Raw genomic sequence first — 20,172 nt, 5'->3', positions numbered from 1 at the left:
TTCTTTCTAATAATATGGAATAATATACTGTAATATGTACAGTACATTGTGAAATTCTTAATAATCATGTGTTTTTATAAATAATCAGACATGCTAAATAAATGTACTGTAACTTACTTTAGTGGCAGATGAATGAGAAGTTTCATTTTGCAGCCAACATTGCTTTGTTGCATAGATACTGGGTCTATCAGAGCTCTAGTATCTAAAAGAGTAATTACTCATCTAACCACATCCTGGAGTCAATAAACAGACCAGTCCATACAATTTAATTTTTACTTGTGTTTCCAATCTCCGCATTGTCAGGTTGGTTCCTCACACTAACCAGGTCACTGTATTTCTCCCTGCATTAGATCTGAGCACTTACACCAGGTTCTTTGTTTTATTAATTTCTAGGGTCTGTTTCCTTTTCTAATGTAATGTAATTTGCATCAATGAATAACACATTCATGACTAAATGAGATGTCAGATGGATAATAATTAATATTAAAATGTGAAAAAAACATTACTAGCTTGCTAATAATTAAAAATGTCTGGATGATATACCGTATGTATTATTAGGTTTCCTTTAAAAGCTATTGATGTTTCTTACTTTCATAACACACAAAATGTCTTTGATGCTGCAAGCCATTCCACATGCCTTGTGTGTGTGTGTGTGTGTGTGTGTGTGTGTGTGTGTGTGTGTGTGTCCACTTCAACCACTAAAATCACTAATTTACTCATCGTCTATACCCCTGTATAAAGTCGCAGTGGACCCAAAGCCAATCCCTAGAGACTTATGGCACGAGGCTGGGTACACCCTCGATGGGTTGCTAATCCATCGCAGGGCACACACACATATACACACTCACATGCTCATTCACACACTCCGGACAGTTTGGGAGTGCCAATTAGCCCAACCTGTATGTCTTTGGACTGTGGGAGGAAACCAAGAAGTGTGAGGCCCACAGTGCTAACTGCTTAGCCACAGTGCCGCCACACCAAAATTAAAGACTGCAAATATTAAATCTCTTTACCCAAGATGTGATAAAGCTTACAGCTAGTGCTTTATACCCTCTGTTAACTTGTTGTCTTACCAAGGGAAAAAAAGAAAGCACAGTGTGACCTCAACACCCTAAAAAGCTCCACTACATCTAAGGGTATTTGATACAATAACCAATGAAGCCCAATTTACCACTTACAGTAACATCTCCCAGGGATGAAAATTCTGGAGTACCCAATCTTAAGAATGTGATTTTCCAATGGGTTGTCTCATGCCGCAGCACCATCAGTGATACTTTTGCTCCCTTTGCATTCTAACAACAGCTTCAGGAAGTTGCCACCAGTAGCTGCTGACAGAGGAAGGCAGTTCTAATGGCAAAATCTGAATTGTGATGCTGGATCAGTTTGTTGAGTAGTATTACTATCCAGTTTCACTTATTTTTAGAAACAATCCAGCTGCCTGATGACTATCTGATGGTGTGGTATAACAGTCCCTCCGGCCTTTTTATTTTTGTCTCTGTCATCCCCTCACTTCTGCTTTCCCTAATTCTTATCCTTGGAGCTTGGAAATGGGAGCCCATACCACCAAAAGCAGCTCCCCAAGCCTGTGTTTTTCCCTCCTTTTCCACTTTTGCTTCATTATTATTATCTACTTCTACTGGGATGTCTCCCCTAATTTCCAGTCTCTTTCCACAGGTGGAACATTCCATTTCCAGTGGGCAGGTAAAGCCCAGGAAGGACTTCTGGTGGACCTTCCTTTCATAGAAATCAAAAGCCAGCCCATCTGGACTGATCCCACAGAAAAACTAATCTGGACATAAAAGAAAGGACACCAGTGCTCCATTAGTCCAATATCACAGAAAAATAAATGTAGCAAAAAATAAAAATAAATGAATAAATGTCAGTGCTGGCGATGACAAAAGGACACTAGTGAAACCTGGGCTCCAAACTCCCCATACAATGGGTCAATTGGATATTATACAGTCTGGATATGTTTGTCCAAATGCATCGGTACCTTTTTCCAGATGGCAAGAGAATGAAGAGTGTGTGATGGGTGTGTCTGATCAGCCACAATGCTGGTGGCTTTGCGGATACAGCGTGTGGTGTTGATGTCCTCGATAGAGGGAAGAGAGACCCCCATGATAATCTCCGCTGTCGATGAGATAAAAATGTAAGTCGCTCTGGATAAGAGCGTCTGCCAAATGCCTAAATGTAAATGTAAATGTAAATGTGATGCTGGAGGTGCAGTTTCCCGATCAGTACTGACTGAGACTTTCCAGTCAGAAAGTCCAGGATCCAATTACAGACAGAAATGTTTAGGCCCAACAGGCTCAGCTTCCCAATCAGGTGTTGGGGGATAATAGTGTTGAATGCTGAGCTGAAATCTATGTACAGCATACGAACACATGTGTCCTTCTTGTTCAAGTGTGTGAGGGCCAGATGGAGTATGGTGGAGATGGCGTCGTCCGTTGAACGGTTAGGACGATACACAAACGCAGTGGGTCCAGTGTGGGGGGCAGCAGGGTCTTGATGTGTCTCATGACGAGCCACTAGAAGCACTTCATAATGATGGGTGTGATTGCAACAGGACGGTAGTCATTGAGACAAGACACTTTAGGACAGGGACGATGGTAAACTTGAAGCACCACATTCAATCAATTGTTTTTAAAAGAAAATGTAATATTTGCACATTACTCAAAAGGAGTTTTAATGAAATCTTTGAAAAAGACAGAAAGCTTTTAAAGAGACTAATATGTTTTACTGGCCAAAGGTTGTATAGCCTTTTAAAATTAATTTGTAATACATCAGTCTAGTGACAAACCAACAGAGAAAAATATACCAAATCTTAGCTCAAGAAGAATACTTTTCCTGAAAATTTCAGTTGAATATTACAGTTTCATGTCATTAATTATGCACTAAAAACTTGAGAAAATAGTAAAATACCCGAGGAAAGTGTTGTCAAGTAAGGCCTTCAGAAGGTAAACGAAATTGCCTGTAGTGACTGTCTGAAGGGAGCATTTTTTTATCAGTTCACCTGAAATTTGTTCATAACCTGCCTCACTATTATGGTCTATTATGATCTATTATATTCTCTTCACACTTAGATACAAACATCTTATGAATAGAAAACAATTTGCTCTATGTCTTAAACAGCTTGAGAACTACTTTGAGACTATTTTGCAGTCGTCTCACAGCTGTTCTTAATACATGATCAAAAGACTGCATTCCATTCATGCCTTTGAAGTGCCTGGGGCTATTGGCATCACCCCTCTCGCGTGCCACTAATCACGTGTTAGCATCCACCGTGTGACTCTGTACTGTGGACATGACGTCCAGCTACTTGACAACTTGGAACCAAGCCCTAATATACAGTGGCCTAGTGTCCTCTTCAGCGGCAAGATCACAAAAGCCAGCTCTACGTAAGAGTGAAAGTGCTGCAAGAGCTTGCGCAGTTTTCTTGCAGCTTTCCTTAATTCAGTTATGAAAAGACTGCATTATATTCATGCCTTTGAAGTCCCATGACATCACCCCTCTCGCATGCCACTCATCACATGTTAGTATCCACTGCATAACTGTGCTCTGTAGATCTCCAGACCTTTTAAACCATTTAGCTCATTTTTAGCTCTTTTTTATAGTATGTTGAATGCCTGAAATACATTATTAACAATCAATCACCAGCCGTGCCGATTCCCTCAGCCCAGCCCCTTCACACAACTGGGGAACAGGAGGCCACCTAGCTAGTAGCAAAATTGGAAATTACTTACTGGCTTCCTGTGCTAAAACCCACATACAAAACCTGTCACAATAACAATTTCAGCAAGTAAACACATCTGTTATATCATCTTAATCAACACTTAGTAATTGGTTCTAAGTCATTTCAAATTTCCTCTGATCAGTCAATGCTTTATAAATGTATAGCTTTCATTAGCTGTTACCTGCAGAACATTTTATAAAGCATTAACCACAACGTATTCCATAGCATCATCTCATGTGTAACACAAAACCTCAATGAGATCATCAGATCAGACATCAGAAAATGTTAGCATTAGCTCATGTTGGTAGCCTAATATTGGCTAACAGTATTTCTGCCATACTCTGTTGTGACTGCCATCATGGTAGTCAAATGACTGCAAAAGGTCTTTACATTATGTCTTAAAGATCAGATCCTATAAAATCTGCTCTTTAGTTCCATCCCTATATACTATTTAATTTCGATCTATTTTATATAGAAATATTGTTATTGGGGCATTCGAATTCAATACTTTTTTGAAATAGGTGATTTGCATGTTTCTATTTGTTTTTTTGGTTGTTTATTTACTTATATGCCAGTCATAGTTGGCTCCTCAAAAATAGAAAGGAATGCCTTTACAGTTTCAAGAAATTTTGATGTTGGTTAGCTAAATTAGGAGGTAAAGACGCGTATAACTTCTGCATTTTTTTAAATGACGTGGTTGCGATGGCAACCCTGAGATTCTCAACAAGAAAAATAGGCATCTTATATCATAGTTTCCATTCACTTAAATAGAAAAGCGGTACCCTGCTTCAGAGACTTCTATCTCATGAATCTGGTTTTTGTCAGGTCCCAAACAGACCTTTATGGCTTCCAAATGATTTGACCAATCTTCTCCATTTTTTCTTTGGAGTGTGAAATATATTTAATTTTCTATGAAGTGAGTTTGGCGAGAGTTGGTGGCCATGTTTAAAGGGGTTAGTTATTTTTGATCTTCAAGATTTCTTTCCTTTGTAGAGATTTATAAGCCCTTTGACTTGACCTGCCTCTATTTGTGATTGGACCAAAACAAGCAAGCTAGGAGTCAAAATGTTTCAGCTCGGTCTGAAATGAATCCGCATAACTTGTAAAAAGTGTGTTTTGTGCAGATCCTGATAACATACCATAGCATTTGGGATACCTGCTTGAACATTTTGATATATGTGTCATAGAGGTGCTTGCAAAATTTAGGCAGCCGTCTACTCCTATATTGGAAAAAATGGAATTTTGGGAAAACCATGGTCAGATTCCTTTAAAAAAATCATAGTAAGCTTCCTAGGGATTATACAAATGATTAATAGTAGAACGTTTACATATTTATTTTTCTTTTATACATATTTTACATACCAATACGTAAGTGCAGGTACGAAAATGTACATTTTTTGTATGTAGTTATAGGGACCAGTGAGTCTTCTTGTATATAGATGTTTAAAAATTTACATTATTTGCATGTGGTCACTGGGAAAGGTGAATCTACTTACACATGCTATGGCAGCATACGGGAAAACACACAATTTGCATGTGTTTACAGCCATCCAGCAGGCTGAAGACAAATATGTTCTTTTCACTCATGATGAAATCTCACTGCAAGAAATTATATCTTAGCAAGAGAAGATATTTTAAACTGCAGCTACAGTATGAACAGCTCAGGCCTCAAGCAGTAAAAAGAATGTATTCACCAAAATGATTTTAACAACATTTTACAACTCTGAAGTCAATGAACTATTTTCCAGAAACAATTCGGAATTCAAGCACTGCAACTAATTAAAAAAAAAGAAAAAGTTAATTACTATGAAATAGAAGTAGCTAGCTGATGTGCTAGCTGATGCTGCATGCTACAAAAAATTGCTAACTAGAGATTCACATTCTTATATATTCTCAGGGCTAAATGACTTAATGCATATGTGTTTATGTTCTAAAATATATTTTATGCAACAACCTCTCTGACAGCTTATAAATAATCCTGCTAATTGCTCTCAGGTGGAACAACAGAAAACTGTTCACCCTAAGCTACAGCCATCTGTAGCCAGGAGCAAATCTGGGTCAAAGGGATGGCACACTTATTTTTCTCGTCAATCAAATTACCATCATAATTTTGGGGAGATGCAGTGGTTGGCCACACATCTTAAAGGAAGCCTGTGTTAAAGTGCACAGTCCCTAGTTGGCAGCTCTTGATTGATAAGGGAAAGCTAATTGGAGTTTGCAAATATGCAAAAAACACACACAGTTGCTAGCTTGCTAGTTTTATTAGTGCTAACAGGTTACCTGAATGGACAAATAAGGCTTAGTTCCGAGCAAGCAAGTACACAGTTTCAACCAGGAGCAATTAACCTATTTACAGTAGTAAACTGCATTGCTTGGCCTTTTGTTGATGCACATTATGTGTACAGATTCTCCTTAACCTAGATGTTTCTGTATCTTTTGCATTTGGCCCTTTTTCAATGAATTGTGTAGGAATTATCCTCACCTGGACACATCTGCATTCTTTGCAAGATCTTTGGTACTTTGTTGACATGCAGTATAGGGAGCACATTCACCCTGGACACCATTATTGCACTCATTGATGACAGTCTTCCTCTAGACCTCCTGCCTGGCAGTTTCAACCTCAGCATCCTTCTACTGATATATTCACCCTCTCTCCTCTGAACATGTCCAAACCACCTCAATCTGGCCTCTCTGACTTTATCTCCAAAACATCTAACATGGGTTGTCCCTCTGATGAACTCATTCATGATTTCAAGAAAGACTTTGAAAATCAAATAAAACCAGTAGCTACCAAGAACAGAAGAAATGCGGAACAATGTAACTTAAAAAACCTATAAGCATAAATAAGCATATGAATAAAGCATGAATGCAAACAGCTGTAAAAGAGGAATCAATGAGAACATGAGAGACCTAAGGTGCATTCACATTAGAGCCCTAGGATTGTTACTGAGAAAACTTGACCCCAAAGTCCGGTTCATTTCGATCAGTGAGAACACTATCATTCCCTGCTCGAGAACCATGCCTGAGTCCGCTAAAAATAGTGGTCTTAAGAACGATACAGCATACTCAACCATGGATCAAATCATATATGGAAGACAATCATACCTGTTAGCAATGGCCAGTGAGGGAAGAGGAAGGGGGAAGCAATCATTGCTGAGCAGTTGAGTGTAAATGGATTTGCTTAAGGGCCCAACATTGGCAACTTTGTGATGCTTGGGTTTGAAACTGGGCCCTTCCGATTAGTACTTAATCATTGAGCTACCTCTGACTTAGAATAAAGGGAGTGCTAACTTGTTTTGTTTGTTTTTAATCTGATTGGTTGTAAATGGATGTGTGTCTTTGCAATGTACCTACGAAAAACATATGGATGGTGGATACTTGGTAGTTAGACTGCAAACTCTAGGCATACTTGAGCCCAAATGTGCACAGGTGGTGGAATATTGATGTTTTAAGGTCAGAAATGTTTCTGTAAAACATTATTACTTCATAAGTCATAAAATAAAACTTTAAAGTTTGTACACATATTGGAAATTCATATACAGCATGTTCATGTATTACATTTCTGTATGGGTTCTATCGATTGATTTATGGCCAGTATCTGTGTTATTGCCTGATGTAAATGCTTAACCTGATTTGTGTTCATCTTTTATTTGCCCAGGTCCTGGTTAAAGTGTTTAAATCATGTTTTTAAATCATGTTTATAGAATAGATTGGGAAACACTAAACATTTTCTATTATCTGTGATTTAGGGTCAGGTGTTTAATTGATTTTTTCTTTCTCCACAATTGTTCATCAGCAGACCTTTTTTTAAGTAGGTGAAATAAATAATGTATGCATACCCACACACATCTATGGTCCATGAGTTACCAAAGGTCACCGTGAATAAGTCATGAATCCCTTTCTGCAAGACTAATGACAAATCCCACAAACTGTCTGTCGCAAACCTTAAAGACCTTCTCCCCTTAGAGGTCACCATAATTGCATTTTAATCTACCATTAACATAAAGCTATAAATCATAGCAGGATAGCAGCTGAAATGCTAAGGACATGACCTAGGTGAAATTAACACACAGAGCCTGGGCAGAAAGAAACATGAGGGATATAGAAGAGATGAGGAAGGGTCCATAACTCCACTCCTCATCTGATACTGTTCCTCCAAATTAGGTGTTGTAGTGTTCAATAGCATTCTCTAATAGGAGAAAAGACAATGAGGAAGGACTCAGTATAGACCCCTGAGGTACCCCCTGTATTTGCAGCATTAGTCTCTTTTTGGTAACAACGTGGGGATATTGTTTAATATGAACTGTGGTGCACACCTCCCTAATGTGCTCATTAATCTCATAGGGATGAGTGACACATTTGACTGAACAGGTTTAAATAGAATTTAAGGCTGTTTCCAAAACTGCATCATGCTCATGAATTGTATTGACATAACCATTTTGGCTACTTTAAAAGAGAAGTATGGACTTTTACTAAAAAATGATATACTGTAGCTTTCACTTGTGAATATGTTGCTGTCACTTCTTGTAACATATCTCATAGTCTTAGGACAGGCCTAGGAAATCAGAGCAAGCAAGATGCAGGGCCATTCAGCAGACATACCATCTGTTAGCTTTGTTGCATCACTCAGGTTCCACCATATGAAATGTTCTCTTAAATTGAGTCCTCAGCAAGATGACATTTTACAAGCTAAGCTGATACATTTGGAACCACATCCATGAACTCTTACCAAAAAGTAGCTTTTCGAGTGTGCTATATGTTTTTTTATATATATAAAAATGTGAATATGTTTTTAGTTTAGTACAAAATAGGCAATAGTTTACATATATTTGTACTTAATATTATAATTGAAATATACTTAAAAAGTATATGCCTTACAGCATGCTTTACACCACTTCATCCGATGCTTTGCATTGAAATTGTTTATGTAAGGCTTGGATGTAGCTGCTCGGCCATAGATACCCGGTCCACAAGTCTTTCTACAGTACACACTGTTCTTTAGCTAATTTGAAGGCCACATAATGTTTGGAGGTATGTAGCTGTTGACTTTGCAGAAAGTTGGCAATCTCTGTGCACTATGTGTCTAAGCATCTGCTGACCCTGCTCTGTGGTTTTATGTTTTTCACAAGTTGCTGCCGTTCCCAATCACTACACTAAACTACAGGTATGATGTTAGGTTTACTTGAAGAAAAAAAAAATATGCATGCAGGATAAAACTTCCAAAGTAGTAGTTGCTAAGAGTATACTTCAAAGTAAACTTTCATAAAGTAAACAATGGGCAAGAGGTTTATAACTAGTATCTATTAGTTCACTTAGAGTACAGTTGAAGTAAGAAGTTTATATACACCTTAGCAAAATACTTTAAAGTCAGTTTTTCACAATTCCTGACTTAGGTTAGTTAGATTTACCACTTCATTTTAAGAATGTGAAATGTCAGAATAATAGTAGAGAGAAAGATTTATTTAAACTATTTTTTATCACATTCCCATTGGGTCAGAAGTTTAAATACAGTTCAGACAGTTACTATTCATAATTTGCTTAACTTGGGTCAAACATCTTGGGTAGTCTCCCTTAAGCTTCTTCCAATAAGTTGGAACTTTAGCTGGAATTTTAGCCTATTCCTAAAAAAATGATTTAAGAGAATTGAGTCTGTAGACCTCCTTTCGTGCACCTGTTTTTTCAGTTCTGCTCACACATTCTCTATTGAACTGAAGTCAGGGCTTTGTGATGGCTAATACCTCAACTTTGTTGTCCTTTTTGCTACAATTTTGGAAATATGCTATGCCATTGTCTATTTGGAAAGCCCAATGACAACCAAGCTTTAGCTTCCAGGCTGACGCTGATGTTGCTTTATACAACATCACATTCACATACAGTGCATCCGGAAAGTATTCAGCTTTCACTTTCAAGTGCTTCACTTTTTCAGCCTTATTTCAAAATGGATTAAATTCATAATTTTTCTCTAAATTCTACAAACAATACCCCATAATTACAATGTAAAAATATATATATTAAAATAATATCTAAAATATTACATTTACACAAATATTCACAGCCTTTGCCATGACACTTAAAATTGAGGCCGGGTGCGTCCTCTTTCCACTGATCTACAACTGCTTTTATTTGAGTCCATCTGTGGTAAATTCAGTTGATTGGACAATATTTGGAAAGACACACATCTGTCTATATAAGGTCCCACAGTTAACAGTGCATGTTAGAGCACAAACCAAGCCATAAAGTCCAAGGAATTGTCTGTAGACCTCTCAGACAGGATTGTATTGAGGCACAGGTCTGCAGAAGGGTATAGGAAAAAATCTGCAGCATTGAAGGTCCAGATGAGCACAGTGGCCTCCATCATCCATGAAGTTTGGAATCACCAGGACTTTTCTTAGAGTGGGCCGTCTGGGCAAAGTGAGTGACTGGGGGAGAAGGGCCTTAGTCAGGGAGGTGACCAAGAACCCAAAAGCTCCAGTGTTTCTCTGTAGAGAGAGGACAACCTTCCAGATCCAGACCTTCCAAGATTTCACACAAACGATTTTCATGTTTTGATTATGGGGTATTGTTTGAAGAATTAAAAAAAATAATAATTAATTTAATACATTTTGAAATAAGGCTGTAACATAACAAACTGTGGAAAAACTTTAGCGCTGTGAATACTTTCTGGATGCACTGTAATATTCCTTCATGATCATGATACCATCTATTTTGTAAAGTGCACTGCCTCTCTTGCAGTAAAGCACCCCCACGCTATGATGTTGCATGCTTCACAGTTCTTCTGCTTGCAAGCCTCCCCCTTTTTCCTCCAGACATTATGATGGGCATTATGGCCGCACAAATCTATTGAGACCAGAGAACATTTCTCCAAAAAGTAAGATCTTTGTCGCCATGTTTAGCTGCAAACTGTAATCTGGCTTTTTTCGGCAGTTTTGGACCAGTGGCTGACTCAAAATTATCAGAAGTTTTTAAAACAGTGACTTTTAAAGCAGTGACAAATTTTTCAACATGTTTAAAGGATCAGTCAAGTGAATGTGTACAACATCTGACCACTGGAATTGTCATATAGCAAATTATAAGTAAAATAATCTATCTATAAACAATTTCTGGAAAAAATTACTTGTCATGCATAAATATGTCTTTAGCAACTTTTGTTTTGACGTCTTTATTGTAAGTGTATGTAATCTATATAACAGTATAGTTCCATAACAGTATAGTTGCAGTACAAAATAAAACTACAAACCTACAAAAAAAGCTAATAAAAATATAAAACTAAAAACTACTCCTAAGCATAACCCAAAAAAATATACTTAGCGCTATACTTTTAAAAACTGAACAGAGAGCCAATTTAAGTTCCAAGAAGTAATAAAATAATGCATTTACAATTATTTTGCATTGACATAACTATTAGTGATAAGGGAGGTCAGTGAGGGTTTAGGCCTCATGACAGTATCAAGGCAGTCCTGTAGTGTACTGGTTAAAGTAGTAAAGGACCTCATAGTGGCACCTGATCAGAACTTTGTCTTACAATATTTTTCTTACGTGGTGCGGATAGAGAGCTGTTATAATATTTATAAGAGCTCTAACGCAGGGTTTTAGAGGGCTCGATGAAATAGGAACTCTTGAGAGTGCTTATGATACGCACAGGAAGAACTTTCTGTTTGGAGATCGCGTGGAATTATTAATTGTGAACTAAACGGGAGCAAAACAAATGGGAACACAAAAACAAACAGAGCTTCGCATCTATGCGAGAACAGATGGGGCTCTGGTAACTAAAAATAAAACTGATCCTCTCAAGGCTTATGCCCTTACTGAGGATTTATTAGAGAGAGAGGGGTTTGTGTCTTTTTTGTACTTTAATACTTTAAGGTGAGAGCGCACGCTAAACTGATGCGTTTCGCTCTTTCTCACTTTCTCTCTCTCTCTTTTGCCATTATCTTAGGGAGGCAGAGGCTGGGTCTCTGCCTCTGTCTCTCGTCTATCTGCGCGCTTCTCTATCTTTCTTTTTTTATCTTTTTCTGCCTTTCCTTTTCTTTCCTTTTGTTTCCTTCAGCTTTGATACCTTACCAGTGCTACCTAAATAATCGCACAAAGTGTGAAGGTATCAGGACCCTTAAATAAACACACCAGAATATTTTTCAATAAACATATTATTTATGGTCTTCTTCAACCTCCTGCAAAAAAAAAAAAAAAGAAAGAAAAAAGAATTATCCCTTTCGGTAAAACTAATAATAAAAAAAATAAAAATAAAAAATAAATAAATAATAATAATAATAATAAAAATAATAATAATACCAACAATAAAATAAAAAATAAGGATATAATAGAACAGGAAGTGAGTTTACCAAAGTTATATTGTATGCCTCAATTCTTGCCATATTTCTTCTATTAGGTGTCCATTTTTCTTTTCGCTCTATTTATCAGTTGCTTTCTAGTAATCGTTTAAGGAACTAATTAATATATTTTGATATAAAGAGCAACTGAAGAATGAAGAAACATTGTGAAAATGCACCATTTGTTCTTATTCTTTAATTGGATCTTTTGCAAAAAAAAAAGCGCGGAATGGAAGTTAGTTATGGGTCTGAATTTCTATCTACAGCCTGGGCAATACCAAATTATATGGTCATACACACAGGGTCCATAAAAAAAGGTGAGTAAATATCTGTTTATTGACCTTTTGCAGACCATGACCTCAATCACACAGTCAATGGCAGAAATACTGTTACCCAACATTAGACTGCTATGTATTTTTGATGATAATTACTGTACATTCATGGTGTAATTCAGAGACTAAAAAATTTAAATAACAGAATGTAATATTATAGCATTAGCCTACTTATTGTCACTGACTCCGGCAAATCAAAGGTATATAGAGAAACTTGAAAAGGTTTAACTAAAACACGACTTGGACTTAATGCCTTCAGGGATGTTCACGGACGTAACTGATGCACCAAACCTGTGAATTTCACACCACACGTGACTTGTAAACAGTGGTATCCTGATTTTAGAGACAGTTGCTTGTGTTAGCGTTAACTTGCAGGGTATAACCTGAACAGGGTGCCAATCCATCGCAGGGCTCATACAAACAACCATTCATTTATACACTAAATGCCAATTAACCTAATCTGCAGGACGCGGAGTATCTAGAGCAAACCGCACAAAGCACAGGGAGAACATGAAAACTCGAACACCGACCCTGGAGGTGCGAGGCCACAGTGCTAACCACTACGCCACTGTGCCGTCTTAATAGCTCACTAACTGTTGGGTAGGGTGTATAATCCCTTGTTTCACACACCAAGTAGTGCCCTAGTTAAGGGGTTACAGAGTGATTTGGGATTCAGCCTTGCATTAAAAGCTCATGTTAGCTATGAAAAACAACATGGACAGTTTAGAGGCAATGATAACCAAATGACTTAGAGGCAGTTACCAGGGAGACAAAGTGTTGTTTAGGATGACAACATTATCAGACATGTTTTGTTTCTGAAAGCGCTTCCGTGGCTGGAAGTGGGTTTTTGGCACTGGTACCCAGAAAACATGCCTTTTGCCACCAAGAAGTGGGTGGGACCACGGCGGACAGACATTCTAACATCACATGTAAACGGTCCATTGGGTATATAAGAACTAACACTTGTAGAATGATAGAGTTGATGGTGAAAGAAGAGAATCGGATGGATGCCTCGGCCATGATAATAGGTCCCCGATGGAGAAAAATACAGGTATGTGTAGGCGGAGAATTGGTTTCAAGAGAATAATTCCACAAGAAAATATTCCTTTCAGCAGAGGAGTGGGTAGAAAACCCATAGTACTTTACTGTAGGTGTGACCTCTATGTTCACTTATTATCCTGCTTGAGGTTACAGAAAGTGTGTGTTGCTTCTACACAAGACTTCCTGACCTTCAAGGAGAAAGAAAAGCTGGCCACATGCTGCAGGCTGGATCCGTAGTGAATGAGCAAATACACAGACCCTGATATGTGTGTGTGTGAGTGTGTGTGTGTGTGTGTGTGTGTGTGAGTGTTTGCCCTTGTGTAGCTCTACAGCTGGAAAACTCCTGTGGCTTTAGAAGGATCAACACTGCAGTGTGTTTGGTCTTCACTTCGCCTACTAATGGTGTGCATTCTTTCCTTTATCCGTACTGTGGACAGCAGGGTGAGTTTACAGTATGTTTATGGTGTTGATACAAGAACAGAATCCAAATACGTCCCAAAGCAGAGAGAAATCTGACGTATTTACCGAACTAACATTCTTGATTCGGCTCAACAGTCTCATCTATGCTGCATCTATGCTGTGCTTAGGGGTTTCCCAGGTACACAGATCAAGATCATGACTAACAACAATACTTTTCAGATGCCAGACAGAGACAGATATACTGCTTATGTAAAATAAAGGCTCTGCATTATATAGGATATGTGGGCTGTTTTATATGCATACATCTTTTTCAGTTCTATTCAAACTGTTTTATTTGTGTAGAAAGAGTGAAAACTTTACATACACTAGCTACTCTATGTTCTGTATCAACTGAACTTGGTTTTTGCAAACAAATAGAATACGAAAGTGTTGTATGTTTAAAAAATTCTCTTTGATAGTTTTTTTTTACTTTCTTGGAAAACAAGTGGAACATATACTCATAAATAATCCGGCCATCCAAATCGCTTTTATTCATCTTATTCTGAAAAGGAAATCTACATAGTGTGAGACTTTTTTTTTTTTTTTTTTTTTTTCAGATGTCTGGTGGTCTGGGGAGAATCGTTGATAAAACTGTTATTAAGGCTGAATCTACATCCAGTACTGTATGTCTACTCTTAGCAGCCAAGTACCCAACCCCAAACACTTCAAGACACTATAACACCTCCGGGTTTGCTACAGTCATACCTGCATGGTTCCTTAGAGGTGCAAATTTTGTGTTTATTGAGTTAATAATATGCTATGTCAGCGTTTCCTCTAGCTCAGAACAGCATCTGTATCGGGCTGAAGAACTGCAGCGAACATGGGGTGTGTCCACCCTATTTAATCAAGCTGAAGCCACCCTCTTATTATTATAGCAAGGCATTGTGTGGATGTAGGTAATCTGCTTATTTAGCACCTAGTGCCTACTGTGTGTTGCAAAAGCTCGACACATAAAACGTCCTAAAGGCAAATACCTTTCCTATCTGCTTTTAAAGAACTTCGTCTTCTTTCTGTGCTTCTTGTTCTTTTTCTTTAATCCTGCCTGCCCCTTGAAGTACTTTTGCATGCACCCAATTTTTAAAATTTTCCTCCTTTCATCGAACCCTGATCAGGGCTGAACAAACCAACTCATTAAAAATGTGTAAAAAGCAACCATGCTCCAACAAGTTATGAAACATCAGACCATTTTTATTTTGTTCTTGGGTTCATTACGCTCCCGGTCCGGGGACACACCTCTGTTTAAGGTTACAGCTTCAAAAGGTACAACACCTACTAAATGGTGTACCTAACTTTGATTAGGATTAACCAGCTATTTCATGGAAAAAAACAACTGGCACTTAAAATGTGTTAATGTTATTCATTTGTGATCCAACACTGCCCCCTGGTGGAAACCTTCAGACCATTTAAGTTAAGTTTGCATATTGCATACCTAAGTGGGACATCACAAAGTGCTAGGGAATTCTCATTGAACATATTGCCATACAAATTGTCAAAATTTATATAAGGATTTTGTTTATCTTTTGAACTTTTAAACTCACATTTTTTTTTTACTTTTTCCATATATTTAGGTTTGATTTTTTTTTTTATAAAACATTATGATAATATGATCTCATAACTATTAATGCTTATAAGAACTAGTGTGATTTAGACTTTTTTATTGTTTCTGCCTTCAGTTAGCGAGAATCAATATACAGTATAATTGATATAATATTTGACACCACATTATAGCCTTATTGTTTTGCTACTAGAGCGCTGTAAACTACAGTACAACCCAAACTGGTGATCTTTTTTTCCCTTAATTCCATGCAGAAGCTATACAGTTACAAACATACACATAATCATGAAGTAGTAATCCAACATAACATAACATAAGATGATTAAAAAGGTATCAAGCAGCTGGTGATTTACAAATTTGCATGGGGTATAGGATTTTATTTAATTTATTCCCTGTTTACACTTGAGCAATCAGGCTAATAAACCATAATGACAGTGATCTGGAGTCATCGATCAAGTGCCGTGCTTGATAGCACACAGCACTTTAAATAGGAACTTAACACAGTGCAAAGTACCTGTAAGACAAAATAAAGGATGTAAACATCTCTTACTGCAGGGTATCTCGAGCTGGATTTATGGTAAATGTTCCAGAAATGTGAAGATGCATGATAGCAGTAAATTGAATTTGAAAGGCATTTGTCAAGAGGACAAAAGCTGCTCAGGTTGAGAGAATCTTGGGAGGAAAACAAGGCAATAAATTACAACATTTACAACCTGATGTCATCATATGAAAAAAAAAAAAAGGCTACAAATGCTCATGAAGCCAGAAGTCCTTCTCGCAACCTAATCTGAACCAACTGAACGTTTATAATCAGCTGGGTTTTGCATGAAATCATGATAATTGACAAATGCCAGTTAAAAACTATCTATACCATGGCAACGTTATAAAACCCAAACATAATTTTTGGTACATAAGGACTGAGATATTACGCATACTGTAAAAACACTAAAAATGACAAGGATCATGTGAACAGGCCTATCATGTACTTAATAATTGTTGCTTGATAATCATGATACTAAGCAGTTGGCCCATTTTAGCAATTTATGGGTCACATATTTTCCTCGTTGTCTTTTTTCCTTGGCTAGCTAACAGTGTGTCAGGTTACTGCTTCCTCACTTGATGTTGCACTTCTGTGCCAAAAAGAGAAGAGTATAAAGCACGGCAGAATTGGCTAGTCCTCAGATAAGGTAGTGCTTAGATGTTCACAATATCCTACTGCAGCATCTATTATTGACCTCCATGTTTCTTTCGAACCTGCTCTGAGTGCTTGTGACATGGTAGATTGATGTGCTTAGATAAGAAATAAGAAAGTATGATAAGAAATAACTAGTATTTGTGTCTATCACTTCTTCGATTCTTCTACGATTCTTCTAAAATTCTTCTGCGATTTAAACCCTAGTACTGATTTTTTGAATAGTGATGGAGAGGATGAGTGCATGTTACCGGGAACACTTCATTCGAATGATTGAGAAATAAGACACTACAAGCAAGAAAGTCCTTCTTTTGCTTTAAGCTTTATCACCCTTTTCCTTCTACCTTTTTTTTTTAAGCAGGTTCAGATTCAGGTGTCATTGTATGGAACAATGACTCTGGCGCAATAAGGAACCCTCCTGCGTGAGGTTCGTCTCCCAATTCAATTACAATGAGCTCTCTCGTTTTTTAATAAGGAGCGAGTCTATTAAGTCCATTCAGGGAATATCTTTTAGCAATTGTTCTGATTAGGAAAGAGTCTTCTAGGTTGAGGAATTTCTTGAATGATGTAAATTAAATTAAAGAGATGGGAATAAATGTTTTACTGCGACAGGCTGCAAAGAGTCTAAAAAATACAAAAAAAAAAAAAAAAATCTGTTGCTCAGTAGCAACCTCGTTTCCTCTCTTATCTGTTCCAACCACTCAGTATTCAACACCACCAATATACAGTACTAATCACTCATTTGTCATCATTTGCACCTGTTTCTCACTGGTTAGTTAGATGTTTTTTAATGCTTGAATAATTCATGCTGGGCAGCTTAACAAACAAAATCATTCCTCTGAAACTGATCAGTTACTGAACAGAACACGAGAGCCAAACACTTACCAAAGATCAAAGTCCAAAAATCCTTTAGGAAGCCTGGAGAACTATTCCTTAAGACTGCTGTATGTTACAAGAAAGTATGTCTTTCCTGAAGCAAAATATTTAGAAATGATGGGTGGACTGTTGCCTTGTACTTCCAGGGTTGTGGGATACAATTTAACCCCAGGTTTGGGTGCATGGAGTTCTCCTCTTGATTTGTGGCTTTCCTCTCTGCGCTTTGGTTTACAACGGTTCTCAAAGACATGTGTTGGAGGCTGATTAAAGGCTCACATATTGGTCATATAACTGATATCATTTCATCATATCATCAAGGTTTATATATTAATAATAATAATAATAATAATAATAATAATAATAATAATTATTATTATTATTATTATTGTATACAGTAATTTAATATACTAAAGTATAGAATTATAAATTTAAAAAAAGGTTTTGTCTGTACATTGGTCAAAACTCACTCTTTCAATATCTTTATGTTTCATTCATCAGTGGACCCAAAACCAGTTTTGAAAAAAAAAAATCTGTCTGTATGTCCGTCCAGACGATTTTGTCACAGCATCACGCAAAACTGGCTGGAGAGAATTTAATAAAACTTTGCCGTTTATTACTTTGCCACAAATTAAATTAAAATGTTAAGTAGAATGGGATGTTATGAGTTTTTGTGCCAGATTAAATCGCTTCTCAGCGCTTTTGCTTAAGAAATTGGGCGTGGCTATAACCACCAATCAACAGAGAGCTATCAACGCGATAGTTTATACACAATGTCCAAATCCTTACGAAATACACATGCACGACAGCACGGCTTACGCCAAAAAAGGTATGTAACTTTTGAAAACTGAATCTTTGAAGATGTATGGTTAGATGATTGTATGTTTATTCTACTTGCAGGAAGTTTAAAACCAGTTTGTCTCATCTGTTCCTAAACAACCATACTAATTAAAGCAGACATGTGGAACGTCACTATGAGATAAAACACAGGTCGTTAGAGCAAACATATCCACCACAGTCCGAGGTGAGAGCGTGTTAAATACCCGAACTAAGCGCCTGGTGTTATGCGCTCAAATCAAAATGTTGAGTAAAATGATGTTATGAACAGTTATGTGATGGATTTAATAATCCAGTTTAAACAGGGAGTGTATTTGGCTGATGACGAAAGAGCTTAGAGTAAATAAGGTGTAAGATACTTACATTTACAACATTTTATTGCTTTGTAATCAAAGACAGAGAGTTCTGCCGTACAGAAAGACCGGCAAATATGTATGTGGGCTTCAACCTGAAATAATAATTCAATTCAATTCAATTTTATTTATATATTGCTTTTAGCAATGGTCATTGTCTCAAAGCAGCTTCACAAAAATGAAAGAAATTCATTAAAAAATAAAATAATAATAATAATAATAATAATGTTACTGATTACATTAAAGCTGATCAGATTATTTTTAGCTTTATCCTTTCAGCTACTTCTAAAAACTCTTCACCCGTCAATGACGGGTAGTTATATAATAAAGAACGTAACACACGGGGAACATAAACATATTAAATCATCTACATACAATTAAGACATTTTATAAATGTTTTTAAGATTATAGTGTTGTATACACCACAGCTCTGTTCCCTCAGCCTGAAAACACCTTTTGTGAGCACAATGCCACTAGTGTCAAAGTGTTGAATCAGACCTGAATTTGGCCTTTCAGGATTTGGATCGAGACAACACTGCCACCTAGAGTACTGAGCATGAAATAGAATTTAGTGCACACCTCTGCAGTTCTGTGCTTTTTAAAATGACCTTGAAATCTCTCTTTATATCACATATACCATATTTCTATCAGTACAAATCCATGTCAAAACAGAAGAAAAATAGATTTACCCTAGCTAAGTTTAGTGAATAGGAGATTATGAGCTGATTAATTAAGCACATCCCTTCAAGGGGTGAAGACGAGTACCCCTTTTGGATATTGCTTTTGTTGGCCCACATTCAGTTGGTGCTTAAGGGCATGTTACAGGTGTTTTCACTTGGCAGAATAAGGTGCCTTTCTTACATTCAATATTAAAAACTGATTATAATACGAACAGCAGTCAATTATTTTCAAATTATCTCGTGTATTCTTAAGGCTCCTCCAGATGAATGCTGCAGTCGCTTGAAGATGTGATGGAGAGACAGAGCTAGACATCTCGCCTGGGCCCTTGAATGTAATTGAACTTATTAGCTGTCGAGCAGCATAGCTTATTTATTCGTATGCTTTATACATGCAGTCATTCTTGGCCTATTGAGAACACTTAATATTTAAGTGCTGGATTCTGTCTTTACAACTGGAAATGCTTATGTTTACCAAAAACTGTGTTTGTGTACGGCTGGAAGTGTTAAAGAAATATTCCATTGATTTTCCCCGGGGTTTTATTAGCATTTAGTTGAAAGGAGAAAGAGAGAGAGAGAGAGAGAGAGAGGGAGAGAGAGAGATGTCTTAGATATATTAGTTTATAATGTGTTCCACCACCAGAGCTTGCTATCAAGTGATAAAAATTTCATAAACAAAACATGTACATAATCATGGTCTCTACCAGCGTTTGGTTTTCTAAATTACTTAATGTTCTTGTGTGTGTACACTGTGTGTTAACTCCTTATTTGGCCAGATGTGTTTGGTATTTTT

The sequence above is a fragment of the Clarias gariepinus genome, chromosome 18, assembly GCF_024256425.1.
Source record: "Clarias gariepinus isolate MV-2021 ecotype Netherlands chromosome 18, CGAR_prim_01v2, whole genome shotgun sequence".
Lineage (NCBI taxonomy): Eukaryota > Metazoa > Chordata > Actinopteri > Siluriformes > Clariidae > Clarias > Clarias gariepinus.
The sequence above is the reverse complement of the archived record's forward strand: the minus strand, read 5'-3'. Positions refer to the sequence as shown.